Source organism: Triticum urartu, chromosome 3 (genome assembly GCF_003073215.2).
Source record: "Triticum urartu cultivar G1812 chromosome 3, Tu2.1, whole genome shotgun sequence".
NCBI classification, from domain to species: domain Eukaryota; kingdom Viridiplantae; phylum Streptophyta; class Magnoliopsida; order Poales; family Poaceae; genus Triticum; species Triticum urartu.
The window spans coordinates 210,591,508-210,607,747 of record NC_053024.1 but is presented as its reverse complement, the minus strand read 5'-3'; positions in this window follow the sequence as shown (position 1 = coordinate 210,607,747).

The following is a 16,240-nucleotide window of genomic DNA, read 5'->3' as shown; positions in this document are numbered from 1 at the left end:
GCAGCGGGGTCCTATTGGAAACTAAGGGATATTAAGGCCTCCTTTTAATAGAGAACCGGAACAAAGCATTAGCACATAGTGAATACATGAACTCCTCAAACTATGGTCATCACCGGGAGTGGTCCCGATTATTGTCACTTCGGGGTTGCCGGATCATAACACATAGTAGGTGACTATAGACTTGCAAGATAGGATCAAGAACTCACATATATTCATGAAAACATAATAGGTTCAGATCTGAAATCATGGCACTCGGGCCCTAGTGACAAGCATTAAGCATAGCAAAGTCATAGCAACATCAATCTCAAAACATAGTGGATACTAGGGATCAAACCCTAACAAAACTAACTCGATTACATGATAAATCTCATCCAACCCATCACCGTGCAGCAAGTCTATGATGGAATTACTCACGCACGGCGGTGAGCATCATGAAATTGGTGATGGAGGATGGTTGATGATGACGACGGCGACGAATCCCCCTCTCCGGAGCCCCGAACGGACTCCAGATCAGCCCTCCCGAGAGGTTTTAGGGCTTGGCGGCGGCTCCGTATCGTAAAACACGATGATTTCTTCTCTCTGATTTTTTCTCTCTGAAAGCAAATATATAGAGTTGGAGTTGGCGTCGGAGGGCATCTAGGGGGCCCACGAGGTAGGGGCGCGCCCTAGAGGGGGGGCACCCTCGTGGACAGGGTGTGGGCCCCCTAGTCTTCATCTTTGGCGAGGATTTTTTTATTATTTTTTCTAAGATGTTCCGTGGAGTTTCAGGTCATTCCGGGAATATTTGTTTTCTGCACATAAAACAACACCATGGCAATTCTGCTGAAAACAGTGTCAGTCCGGGTTAGTTCCATTCAAATCATACAAGTTAAAGTCCAAAACAAGGGCAAAAGTGTTTGGAAAAGTAGATACGATGGAGACGTATCACGAGGCTCTTGTAATTAGCTGTTGTTTCACTCTTTTCGCTGTACCATATTATCAGATCTATATTGACTTGTTCGAAATGCAGAGGAAAGCCCGCAAGGACCAAAAAGTACCTGAACCAAATGTTGTGGAAATCTTCAAGGACTATCACACCAGCAAGAAGAAGGTCATGACTACACCATTCAGAGCCGATGTTGTAAGTCCTTAATCCTCATGCCTTTTAACTACTACTTACTCTGACTTGTGCCTTGAACTGCATGGTTTGCAGCCAATGTCTATTACTATTTTCAATTATATACACAATTGTCTTAGCGTATCATTGCACCTTACAAGGTTTAAAAGAGAGGAGTGATGTTCCTTTGATCTTGACCCGTAATCTAGTTCCGTGCTGGACTTGCCCACACAATGTTACAATTGCATGTTTGTCTGTTCTCATTTGTTTTGTGATATGATTGATGTCATACTATGCTTACCGTATTATAAACTTCATCTCTTTATCCTTAGCCCTCAATACAATGTGAAGAAATAGACAATACATTAGCGATGGTACATGGTCATATGTTTGGAACCTGGTTTTATTATGTACTTTGCAATGAAATACAACTAATATTTTACATGGGTTCACCAGAATAAGTTCTGTATATAGACCAAAGCTATTTTGTTTGGTTTTTTTGCCTCCTTAATATCTTCTGTTCTAGTACTACTAATGTAAAACCTCAACTTTTCAGCGAGCTATGGAAAAAATGGTGGAACCACCACCTTCTGAAGGTGGCGAGGCAACTATAACCGCAATGTCAGCTCTTGCTGTAGTGGGTTAGTACCTGTCCACTAACAGTGCCAAAAGCACGTTCCTGCGTAATACTGGGTTGGGTGTTAAGGCAATATCGTCCAAACTGCCTCATGATCAAGATATGCAAGCTCAAAGCAATGTTGTATCTATGCTCCAGACACAAGTCCATTCCCTAACAGAGACCCTTTGTGAAACAAGGAGAAACATTGCTTAATGTCATCAAGATATGCATGGTTTTGAAACCAGACTATCAGACATTTGCTATGTTGTTCAGGAGCCTACGGGAAATGAAGGTGAGGGTTATGGTGCTCCATCAGACAATACAGCATGAAAACGTAACAGTCGGGTCAAATGAACTGAGCTTCTGAACTTCTGGTGGTGCATTTATCTGCTAGACTGTTAAGTTTTATGCCAAACTTCCTTTTGTTATATAGTTGTAATTTGTTTTGGTGCGATACAAAATTTATTCTTAACGTGCAGCCACCGGCTGAAGAAAACAGCAAGCCATTTTTGTATAGTGTAGGGTGTTCCCTATATTTGCACTGGTGGCGATCTTTGATGCCGAGTGAATGTAATCTGTGCAATCGCCTTAATAGCCTAGCGTTAGTTTCGGCCTTATTTATTTCCTAGTCTTCTTTTTCCCTGGTTTGCTAGTGGCCGCAACTACCATGGGCCATATACGGGCCGTAGGATCCATGGGTCTCCTACAGGTCGTCGATAAATGGGCCTGTAATCGGTGGGCCTCGGGCCATCGGATAAATGGGTCTACATGGGCCGTAATCGGGCGTAATTGGTATCGGCCCAGCACGGTAACAGGCCGTTAACAGGCCGTAGGACAACGAAGGCTTAATTCTGTCACAGGCATAACGGGTCGTTAATGCGCCAGAATATAGGACGGGCTGGAAACGGCGCAACGGGTTAACAGGCCAAAAACGGGCCGACTCTTGCCATGGGATGAATTTGGTCCATTAGGGTAACAGGCCAGTAATGGGCCGACTCTTTCCATGGGCCGAATTTGGCCCATTAGGGGAACATGCCAGTAACGGGCCGACTCTTGCCATGGGCCAAATTTGTCCCATTAGGGGAACATGCCAGTAACGGGCCGGAAGTAATCGAGGGCCGAAAAGGAGCCCAAGAACGTATGGGCCGTCAATAGGCCGAAAGCTAACACGGGCTGGAAACGGCCCATGTAAATCACGGGCCGTTAACGGGTATAAAGAAAATTAATGTTCATTATGGGCTAGAGTCACCGTGGGCCTGTAAAGGGCCGAAAGATACGAAGGCCTCATATGGGCTGAAAGACGTCGTGGGCCATACATGGGCCGAAAGTGAAATGGGCTGGTGTTATATTCGATGGCCCACATGACGTTGTTGGGCCGATTTCCTTTAGGGCCTAACGGGCCATGAGTTAACGGGCCGTAAAATGGGCTATTTGCGAAGAGACCGTTAACAAGCTTTTCATGGGCCAGCCCGTTAACTTTTGACCAAGTCAAATGGGACGGCTTTGTAAGCTAAATGGGCCAGTGGTGGGCCGTGGCACGTGTCGACATATCATAGGCGCCTATCTGACCCACTGACAAGCTGACACGTGTTTCGTCCGGCCAATAAGAATTTTACACGTGGAAATTTCCCATTGGTCGGGGCTGTTAACGGGTTATCGGATCCAAAACCCGACCCGATAGCTTAACGGCGTTCCGTTACAGTGGATGCCACGTGTCGGTCACCCTTGACGAAAGCACTTCTGTGACGCGCGATTTATCGTCATGGAAGTGGACACTTCCATGATGATAATTTTGGTAATGTCATGGAACACTTCTACGACAGCACAGGTATGACTATGTTGATTCTGTCATAAAATCGTCATGGATGTACATGCATGACAAAAAACGTGACCTACTGTGAAAAACACGTATCATCACGGAAGTGTATATTTTTGTAGTGTATGAAAGACCAATTTTCTGGTACTCCTAATGAGGATGCCGCATCCCATCTTAATACCTTCATGGAATTATACGATATGCAAAAGAAAAAAGATGTGGTCAAGATGAAATTATTTCCATTTTCCTTGCGTGATTCTGCAAAAATTTGGTTCTCTTATTTGTCTCGCAATAGCATTGATTATTGGAATAAGTGCAAAGATGCTTTTATCACTAAGTATTTTCCTCCCGCAAAAATTATTTCCCTTAGAACCCAGATCATGAATTTCAAGCAACTTGAACATGAGCATGTTGCACAATCTTGGGAAAGGATGAAAATGATGCTAAGGAATTGCCCAACTCATGGGTTAAATCTTTGGATGATCATACAAAAATTTTATGCGGGGTTGAATTTTGTTTCTCGTAATCTTTTAGATTCCACCACGGGTGGTACTTTTATGGAAATTACTTTGGATGAAGCCACCAAATTACTTGATAATATCATGGCAAATTATTCGCAATGGCATACCAAAAGAGCTCCAACTAGTAAAAAGGTTAATTTGATTGAAGAAATTTCTTCTTTGAGTGAAAAGGTTGATGCTCTTGTGAAATTGGTTGCTAGTAGAAGTGCTCCTATTGATCTTAATGATATGCCTTTGTCTACTTTGATTGAGCAAAATAGTGATGCCATATATGCGAATTTTATCTCTCGAAATAATTTCAACAACAATGCTTATAGAGGTAATTTTAATCCTAGGCCTTTTCCTAGTAATTCCTCTAATAATTATGGTAATTCCTATGGAAATCAATCTTATAATAATAATAGGAACACCTATGATCTTGAGAATAATATTAAATAATTTATCAACACGCAAAAGGTTTTCAACACTTCCATAGAAAAAAAGTTGAATAAGATTGATGATTTGTCTAGAAGTGTTGATAGAATTGCTCATGATGTGGAAAATCTCAAGATGAAAATTTTTGTGCCTAAGGTTGATGAATCAATTAAATCTATTTATGTTTCTATGGATGAAAGTAAGAAAAGAACTGCTATGCTTAGAGCTAAAATATAATTTTTAGAAAAAGAGTTTTCTAGTGATTTCTTTCGCAAAAGTGAAAAGATCTTAAAATGGTTGGTGTTTCTTCTATTGATTCCTTGTTTAGTAAAGTTGAGATTGATGAAAAAGGGACTTGAGAAGAGTCAACTTTAGGTAGAAGGTGTCCCAATATTTCGGAGGGTGAAAATCTTGTTGAAAAATTTGATGAAAGTGGGTTTGAAGAGGTCAAAACTTTAGCTAGTGATGTGCCCACTCTTTTGGATTACAAAGAATTTAGTTATGATAATTGCTCTTTGATTGATTGTATTTCTTTGTTGCAATCCATGATAAATTCACCACATGCTTATGAACAAAATAAAGCTTTTACTAAACATATTGTTGATGCTATGATGAAAGCTTTGGAAGAAAAATTGGAATTAGAAGTTTCAATTCCTAGAAAATTGCATGATGAATGGGAACCTACTATCAAAGTCAATATAAAAATTATGAGTGTTTTGCTTTGTGTGACTTGGGTGCTAGTGTTTCTACAATTCCGAAATCTTTATGTGATGTGCTTGGTCTTACCGATCTTGAATCATGCTCTTTAAATTTGCACTTGGTAGATTCTACTATTAAAAAGCCTATGGGAAGAATTAGTGATGTTCTTATTATTGCAAATCAGAATTATGTGCCCATAGATTTTATTTTTTTGATATTGATTGCAATCCGTCTTGTCCAATTATTCTTGATAGACCGTTTTTACGCACTATCTGCCGTGATTGATATGAAATAAGGCAATATTAAGTTCCAATTTCCTTTGAGGAAGGGTATGGAACACTTTCCTAGAACTGTAATTAAGACACCTTATGAATAAATCATGAGGGCATCTTATGGATCTTGAACCAAAGATGACAAAACTTAGATCCTTGCTTTATGCCTAGCTAAGGGCGTAAAACTATAGCGCTTGTTGGGAGGCAACCCAATGAATAAATTTTATTTTTGCTTTTTGCTTCCTGTTCTTGTGTGTTAGAGCAATTATGCTACTATTATGATTGTGTTTTTTATGTTTTAATTAGTGTTTGTGCCAAGTAAAGCCTTTAGGATCTTCTTGGGTGAGAGTTGTTTGATCTTGCTGAAAAAACAGAAACTTTTACGATAACGAAATTAATTTTCATGTTTTACCAGAGAGCGATAAAATACCCATTCCACTTGCACTAGATCAATATACAAATTTTGCAGGTCGTCCTAATTTTTCAGAATTTTTTGAGTCATAGAAGTATTCAAAATATTCAGATTGCTACAGACTCTTCTGTTTTGACAGATTCTGTTTTCTTTGTGTTGTGTGCTTATTTTGATGGCTCTATGGTTTTCTTTGATGAGTTTTTGCCATAGAAAAGTTGGAATACAGTAGATATAATACAAAAACAAAATATTAATTGGTTTTATACAACACTTATAGTAGTGGTTTATTATTCTTATTCTAACGGATCTCGCGAAGGTTTTGTTGAGTTTTGTGTGATTGAAGTTCTCAAGTTTTGGGCTATATTACGATGGATGAAGGAAGGATGGAAGAGCCTAAGCTTGGGGATGCCCCGGAATCCCAAGCTATTATCCAAGAATGAGCAACCAACTGAGCTTGGGGGTCCCCTCGAGTGGCATCCCCGCTTTCTTCCAACAACTATCGGTATTTTACTCGAGACTATATTTTTACTCGTCACATGATATGTGTTTTGCTTGGAGCGTATTGTATGATATGAGTCTTTGCTTGTTTTATTTTGTGTTTTAAGTCATCAATCCTTGTTGGAGACACCTATTTGAGAGAGCCAAAATTATGTCATGACTTGTTAGAATTGCTCTCTATGCTTCACTTAAATCTTTTATGAGCTAGGACTTGCTCTAGTGCTTCACTTATATCCTTTTGAGCACGGTGTGCTTAGTATTTTTGAAGAAATTATCTCTTGCTTCACTTAGATTTATTTGAGAGTTAGTAAAATTTTGAAGAAATTCTCTCTTGCTTCACTTCAATTATTTTGAGAGAAAGAAATATTATGCTCATGATCTTCACTTATATTTGTTTGAGCTCATGAAAAGCAACACATGAAAATTAGTCCCAAAGTGATAGATATCCAAGAAGGATAAAGAAAAGAAAAATGTCATGAAGATCATTGGACAAAATAAACTTGATTATTAATAATAGTTTTGAGATATGATGATGTGATATGTGAGTTATGTTGAAGCATAATTATGCTCTAGTAGGAATATTGGTGTTAAGCTTTGTGATTCCCGAAGCATGCACGTATAGTCTCTCATTATGCTATGATGTTGGAGCATGATTTATTTTTGATTGTCTTCCTTATGAGTGGCGGTCGGGGACGAGCGATGGTCTTTTCCTACCAATCTATCCCCCTAGAGGCATGAGTAGTAATACTTTGCTTTGAGGGCTAATAAACTTTTGCAATAAGTATATGAGTTCTTTATGACTAATGTGAGTCCATGGATTATACGCACTCTTACCTTTTCGCAATTTGCTAGCCTCTACCGTACCGTGCATTGCCCTTTCTCACATTGAGACGTGGTGCAAACTTCACAGGTGCATCCAAACCCCGTGATATGATACGCTCTATCACACATAAGCCTCATTATATCTTCCTCAAAACAGCCACCATACATACCTATTATGGCTTTTCCATGGCCATTCCGAGATATATTGCCATGCAACTTCCACCGTTTCCGTTTGATGACTTGAGCATTCATTGTCATATTGCTTTGCATGATCATATAGCTGACATAGTGTTTGTGGCTCAGCCACCGTTCTTCATTTTTCATACATGTTACGCTAGATCATCGCCAGAGGCATTCATATAGAGTCATTCTTGTCATAGGTATCGAGTTGTAATTTTTTTTGAGTTATAAGTAAATAGAAGTGTGATGATCATCATTATTCATTCTTAGAGCAGTGCCCGAGTGAGTGCTACCTCTTGAGCACTGCGTTGGTTTTCCCTTGAAGAGGAAAGGGTGATGCAGCAAAGTAGCGTAAGTATTTCCCTCAGTTTTTGAGAACCAAGGTATCAATCCATTAGGAGGCTACGCGCGAGTCCCTCGCACCTACACAAAACAAATAAATCCTCACAACCAACGCGATAAGGGGTTGTCAATCCCTACACGGTCACTTACGAGAGTGAGATCTAATAGATATGATAAGATAATATTTTTGGTATTTTTATGATAAAGATGCAAAGTAAAATAAAAGGCAATGAAAAGAACTAAGTATTGGAAGATTAATATGATGGAAGATAGACCCGGGGGCCATAGGTTTCACTAGTGGCTTCTCTCAAGAGCATAAGTATTTTACGGTGGGTGAACAAATTATTGTTGAGCAATTGACAGAATTGAGCATAGTTATGAGAATATCTAGGTATGATCATGTATATAGGCATCACGTCCGAGACAAGTAGACCGACTCCTGCCTACATCTACTACTATTACTCCACACATCGACCGCTATCCAGCATGCATCTAGATTATTAAGTTCAAGAGAACAGAGTAACGCTTTAAGCAAGATGACATGATGTACAGGGATAAATTCATGCAATATGATAAAAAAAACCATCTTGTTATCCTCGATGGCAACAATACAATACGTGCCTTGCTGCCCCTACTGTCACTGGGAAAGGACACCACAAGATTGAACCCAAAGCTAAGCACTTCTCCCATTGCAAGAAAGATCAATCTAGTAGGCCAAACCAAATTGATAATTCGAAGAGACTTGCAAAGATAACCAATCATACATAAAAGAATTCAGAGAAGATTCAAATATTGTTCATAGATAAACTTGATCATAAACCCACAATTCATCGGTCTCAACAAACACACCGCAAAAGAAGACTACATTGAATAGATCTTCACAAGAGAGGGGGACATCATTGTATTGAGATCCAAAAAGAGAGAAGAAGCCATCTAGCTAATAACTATGGACCCAAAGGTCTGAGGTAAACTACTCACACTTCATCGGAAGGGCTATGGTGTTGATGTAGAAGCCCTCCGTGATCGATGCCCCTCCGGCGGAGCTCCGGAACAGGCCCCAAGATGGGATCTCGTGGATACAGAAAGTTACGGTAGTGGAATTAGGGTTTTGGCTCCGTATCTGATCGTTTGGGGTACGTAGCTATATATAGGAGGAAGAAATATGTCGGTGGAGCAACAGGGGGCCCACGAGGGTGGAGGGCGTGCCTGGGGGGGTAGGCGCGCCCCCCTACCTCGTGGCTTCCCTGTTGGTTGCTTTACGTAGGGTCCAAGTCTCCTGGATCTTGTTCGTTCCAAAAATCAGGTTCCCGAAGGTTTCATTCCGTTTGGACTCCGTTTGATATTCCTTTTCTTCGAACCCTAAAATAGGCAAAAAAACAGCAATTCTGGGCTGGGCCTCCGGTTAATAGGTTAGTCCCAAAAATAATATAAAAGTGAATAATAAAGCCCAATAATGTCCAAAACATAAGATAATATAGCATGGAGCAATCACAAATTATAGATACGTTGGAGACGTATCAAGCATCCCCAAGCTTAATTCATGCTCGCCCTCGAGTAGGTAAATGATAAAAACATAATTTTTGATGTGGAATGCTACTAGGCATAATTTCAATGTAATTCTTCTTAATTGCGGCATGAATATTTAGATCCGAAAGATTCAAGACAAATGTTTAATATTGACATAGAAATAATAATACTTCAAGCATACTAGCTAAGCAATTATGTCTTCTCAAAATAACATGGCCAAAGAAAGTTCATCCCTACAAAATCATATAGTTTAGTCATGCTCCATTTTCGTCACACAAGAATGCTCTCATCATGCACAACCCCGATGACAAGCCAAGCAATTGTTTAATACTTTAGTAATCTCAAACTTTATAAACCTTCACGCAATAAATGAGCATGAGCCATGGATATAGCACTATGGGTGGAATAGAGTATAATGATGGGGGTTATGTGGAGAAGACAAAAAAAGGAGAAAGTCCCACATCAACAAGGATAATCAATGGGCTATGGAGATGCCCATCGATTGATTGCAAGGAGTAGGGATTGCCATGCAACGGATGCACTAGAGCTATAAATGTATGAAAGCTCAACAAAACAAACTAGTGGGTGTGCATCCAACTTGCTTGCTCACGAAGACCTAGGGCACTTGAGGAGGCCCATTGTTGGAATATACAAGCCAAGTTCTATAATGAAAAATTCCCACTAGTATATGAAAGTGACAAAACAAGAGACTCTCTATCATGAAGATCATGGTGCTACTTTGAAGCACAAGTGCGGAAAAAAAGGATAGTAGCATTGTCCCTTTTCATTTCTCTTTTTTTGGGCCTTCTTTTTTTGGCCTTTCTCTCTTTTTTTGGTAAAATGCTCTATTAAATGGTGATCATCACACTTCTATTTATTTACAACTCAATGATTACAACTCGATACTAGAACAAGGTATGACTCTATATGAATGCCTCCGATGGTGTACCGGGATATGCAATGAACCAAGAGTGACATGTATGAAAGAAATATGAATTGTGGCTTTGCCACAAATACGATGGCAACTACATGATCATGCAAAGCAATATGACAATGATGAACGTGTCATGATAAACGGGATGGTGGAAAGTTGCATGGCAATATATCTCGGTATGGCTATGGAAATGCCATGATAGGTAGGTATGGTGGCTGTTTTGAGGAAGATATCAGGAGGTTTATGTGTGAAAAAGCGTATCATATCACGGGGTTTGGATGCACCGGCGAAGTTTGCACCAACTCTCAATGTTACAAAGGGCAATGCACGGTACCGAAGAGGCTAGCAATCATGGAAAGGTGAGAGTGCGTATAATACATGGACTCAACATTAGTCATAAATAACTCACATAATTATTGCAAAAATCTACAAGTCATCAAAAACCAAGCACTATACACATGCTCCTAGGGAGATAGATTGGTAGGAAAATACCATCGCTCGTCCCCGACCGCCACTCATAAGGAGGACAATCAAAGAACACCTCATGTTTCAAATTTGTTACATAACGTTTACCATACGTGCATGTTATGGGAATTGCAAACTTCAACACAAGTATTTCTCAATTTCACAACTACTCAACTAGCACAACTTTAATATCACTACCTCCATATCTCAAAAAAATCATCAAGCATCAAACTTCTCTTAGTATTCAAAACACTCATAAGAAAGTTTTTACTAATCTTAAATACCTATCATGTTAGGATTATTTAAGCAAATTACCATGCTATTTAAGACTCTAAAAATAATCTAAGTGAAGCATGAGAGATCAATAGTTTCTATAAAACAAATCCACCACCGTGCTCCAAAAGATATAAGTGAAGTACTAGAGCAAAACTATATAACTCAAAAGATATAAGTGAAGCACATAGAGTATTCTAATAATTTCCGAATCATGTGTGTCTCTCTTAAAATGTGTGTACAGCAGAGATGATTGTGGTAAACTAAAAAGCAAAGACTCAAATCATACAAGACGCTCCAAGCAAAACACATATCATGTGGTGAATAAAAATATAGGTCCAAGTAAAGTTACCGATGGAAGTAGACGAAAGAGGGGATGCCTTCCGGGGAATCCCCAAGCTTTGGCTTTTTGGTATCCTTAGATTATCTTGGGGGTGCCATGGGCATCCCCAAGCTTAGGCTCTTTCCAATCCTTGTTCCATAATCCATCAAATCCTTACCCAAAACTTGAAAACTTCACAACACAAAACTTAAAGTAGAAAATCTCGTGAGCTCCGTTAGCGAAAGAAAACAAAAGACCACTTCAAGGTACTGTAATGAACTCATTCTTTATTTATATTGGTGTTAAACCTACTGTATTCCAACTTCTCTATGGTTTATAAACTATTTTACTAGCCATAGATTCATCAAAATAAGCAAACAACACACGAAAAACAGAATCTGTCAAAAACAGAACAGTCTGTAGTAATCTGTAGCTAGCGCAAGATCTGGAACCCCAAAAATTCTAAAATAAATTTCTGGACGTGAGAAATTTATATATTAATCATCTTAAAAAAGAATTAACTAAATATCACTTTCCAAATAAAAATGCATCAGTTCTCGTGAGCGCGGAAGTTTCTGTTTTTTACAGCAAGATTAACAAGACTTTCCGAAGTCTTCCCAACGGTTCTACTTGGCACAAACACTAATTAAACAAAAATAACACAACCAAAACAGAGGCTATATAAATTATTTATTACTAAACAGGAGCAAAAATCAAGGAAAAATAATATTGGGTTGCCTCCCAACAAGCGCTATCGTTTAACGCCCCTAGCTAGGCATAAAAAGCAAGGATAGATCTAGGTATTGCCATCTTTGGTAGGCAATCCATAAGTGGCTCTCATAATAGATTCATAAGGCAATTTAATTTTATTTCTAGGAAAGTGTTCCATGCCTTTCCTTAACGGAAAGTGGAATCTAATATTTCCTTCCTTCAGATCAATAATTGCACCAATCGTTCTAAGGAAAGGTCTACCAAGAATAATAGGACATGAAGGATTGCAATCTATGTCAAGAACAATAAAATCTATGGGCACATAGTTCCTATTTGCAACAATAAGAACATCATTAATTCTTCCCATAGGTTTCTTAATAGTGGAATCCGCAAGGTGCAAGTTTAAAGAACAATCATCAAAATCACGGAAACCTAATAAATCACACAAAGTCTTTGGAATCATGGAAAAACTAGCACCCAAATCACACAAAGCATAGCATTCATGATCTTTAATTTTAATTTTAATAGTTGGTTCCCACTCATCATAAAGTTTTCTAGGGATAGAAACTTCCAACTCAAGTTTTTCTTCATAAGATTGCATCAAAGCATCAACGATATGTTTGGTAAAAGCTTTATTTTGGCTATAAGCATGAGGAGAATTTAGCACGGATTGCAACAAGGAAATACAATCTATCAAAGAGAAATTATCATAATTAAATTCCTTGAAATCCAAAATAGTAGGTTCATTAACATCTAGAGTTTTGATCTCTTCAATCCCACTTTTATCAAATTTAGCATCAAGATCTAAAAACTCCGAATTTTTGGAACGACTTCTAGGTAAAGGTGGATCATATCCAGTCCCATCATTATCAAGATTCATATTGCAAAACAAATATTTAATAGGGGACACATCAATAACTTTTAGATCTTCATCTTTATTTTCATGGAAACTAGAAGAACACGCTTTTATAAAGCAATCTTTCTTAGCACGCATCCTAGCGGTTCTTTCTTTGCACTCATCAACAGAAATTCTCATGGCTTTGAGAGACTCATTGATATCATGCTTAGGTGGAATATACCTAAGTTTCAAATAATCAACATCAAGAGAAATTCTATCAACGTTCCTAGCCAACTCATCAATCTTAAGCAATTTCTCTTCAATCAAAGCATTGAAATTCTTTTGCGAAGTAATACATTCTTTAATATTAGGTTCGAAATCAGAGGGCATCTTATTATAATTTCCATAAGAATTTTTGTAGGAATTACCATAATTATTAGAGGAATTGCTAGGATAAGGCCTAGGATTAAAGTTTCCTCTATACGCATTGTTAACAAAATTGTTTCTACCAACAAAATTCACATCCATAGATTCATTATTATCCTCAATCAAAGTAGACAAAGGCATATCATTAGGATCAGAACAAACACTTTTATTAGCAAATAATTTCATAAGTTCATCCATCTTTCCACTCAAAACATTAATTTCTTCTATCGCATGCACTTATTAGTAGATCTTTCAATGTGCCATTGAGAATAATTAACCATAATATTATCTAGGAGTTTAGTAGCTTCTCCTAAAGTGATTTCCATAAAAGTGCCTCCCGCGGCCGAATCTAAAAGATTTCTAGAAGCAAAATTCAATCCGGCATAAATTTGTTGTATAATCATCCACAAATCCAAACCATGTGTTGGGCAATTACATATCATTAATTTCATCCTTTCCCAAGCTTGTGCAACATGTTCATGATCAAGTTGCTTAAAATTCATAATATCGTTTCTAAGAGAGATGATCTTAGCGGGAGGAAAATACTTAGAGATAAAAGCATCTTTGCACTTATTCCAAGAATCAATACTATTTTTAGGCAAAGACGAAAACCAAGCTTTAGCACGATCTCTAAGCGAAAAAGGAAATAGCTTCAATTTAACAATATCATTGTCCACATCTTTCTTATTTTGCATATCACACAAATCAACGAAGCTATTTAGATGGGTAGCGGCATCTTCACTAGGAAGGCCGAAAAACGGATCTTTCATGACAAGATTCAGCAAGGCATCATTAATTTCACAAGATTCAGCATCGATAAGAGGAGAAATCGAAGTGCTAATAAAATCATTGTTGTTGGTATTGGTAAAGTCACACAATTTAGTGTTATTTTGAGCCATCGTGACAAGCAAGCAATCCAACACACAAGCAAACGGGGAACGGGAAAAAAGAGGCAAATAGAGAAAGAGAGGGAGGATAGAGAGAGAGAGGGCGAATAAAACGGCAAGGGTGAAGTGGGGGAGAGGAAAACAAGAGGCAAATGGCAAATAATGTAATGCGGGAGATAAGGGTTTGTGATGGGTACTTGGTTTGTTGACTTTTGCGTAGACCTCCCCAGCAACGGCGCCAGAAATCCTTCTTGCTACCTCTTGAGCACTGTGTTGGTTTTCCCTTGAAGAGGAAAGGGTGATGCAGCAAAGTAGCATAAGTATTTCCCTCAGTTTTTGAGAACCAAGGTATCAATCCAGTAGGAGGCTACGCGTGAGTCCCTCGCACCTACACAAAACAAATAAATCATCGCAACCAATGCGATAAGGGGTTGTCAATCCCTACACGGTCACTTACGAGAGTGAGATCTGATAGATATGATAAGATAATATTTTGGTATTTTTATGATAAAGATGCAAAGTAAAATAAAACGCAATGAAAATAACTAAGTATTGGAAGATTAATATGATGGAAGATAGACCCGGGGGCCATAGGTTTCACTAGTGGCTTCTCTCAAGAGCATAAGTATTTTACGGTGGGTGAACAAATTGCTATTGAGCAATTGATAGAATTGAGCATAGTTATGAGAATATCTATGTATGATCATGTATATAGGCATCACGTCCGAGACAAGTAGACCGACCCCCTGCTTGCATCTACTACTATTACTCCACACATCGACCGCTATCCAGCATGCATATAGAGTATTAAGTTCAAGAGAACAGAGTAACGCTTTAAGCAAGATGACATGGTGTAGAGGGATAAATTCATGCAATATGATAAAAACCCCATATTGTTATCCTCGATGGCAACAATACAATACGTGCCTTGCTGCCCCTACTGTCACTGGGAAAGGACACCGCAAGATTGAACCCAAAGCTAAGCACTTCTCCCATTGCAAGAAAGATCAATCTAGTAGGCCAAACCAAACTGATAATTCGAAGAGACTTGCAAAGATAACCAATCATACATAAAAGAATTCAGAGAAGATTCAAATATTGTTCATAGATAAACTTGATCATAAACCCAAAATTCATCGGTCTCAACAAACACACCGCAAAAGAAGATTACATTGAATAGATCTCCACAAGAGAGGGGAGATCATTGTATTGAGATCCAAAAAGAGAGAAGAAGCCATCTAGCTAATAACTATGGACCCGAAGGTCTGAGGTAAACTACTCACACTTCATCGGAAGGGCTATGGTGTTGATGTAGAAGCCCTCCGTGATCGATGCCCCCTCCGGCGGAGCTCCAGAACAGGCCCCAAGATGGGATCTCATGGATACAGAAAGTTACGGCAGTGGAATTAGGGTTTTGGTTCTATATCTGATCGTTTGGGGGTACGTAGGTATATATAGGAGGAAGAAGTACGTCGGTGGAGCAATAGGGGGCCCACGAGGGTGGAGGGTGCGCCTCGGGGGTAGGCGCCCCCCCCCCCTACCTCATGGCTTCCCTGTTGGTTGCTTGACGTAGGGTCCAAGTCTCCTGGATCTTGTTCGTTCCAAAAATCAGGTTCCCGAAGGTTTCATTCCGTTTGGACTCCGTTTGATATTCCATTTCTTCGAAACCCTAAAATAGGCAAAAAAAACAGCAATTCTGGGTTGGGCCTCCGGTTAATAGGTTAGTCCCAAAAATAATATAAAAGTGAATCATAAAGCCTAATAATGTCGAAAACAGAGGATAATATAGCATGGAGCAATCAAAAAATATAGATATGTTGGAGACGTATCAGTGAGGAAAGGATGATGGAGACTATAATTCCCCCACAAGCCGGGATGAGACTTCGGACAATGAGAGAAAAAGAATATAAAAAGGGAAAAAAGAATAAAGGGGGGAAGAAAAAAGAAAAAAAGAAAAAAAAGAAAAAAGAGAAAAGAGAAAAAATAAATAAACAAAGGGAGAAGGGGCATTGCTAGTATCCTTTACCACACTTGTGCTTCAAAGTAGCACCATGTTTTTCATATGGAGAGTCTCCTATGTTGTCACTTTCATATACTAGTGGGGATTTTTCATTATAGGATTAGATGCACAACCACTTAGTTTTCATATTGAGCTTTCATACACTT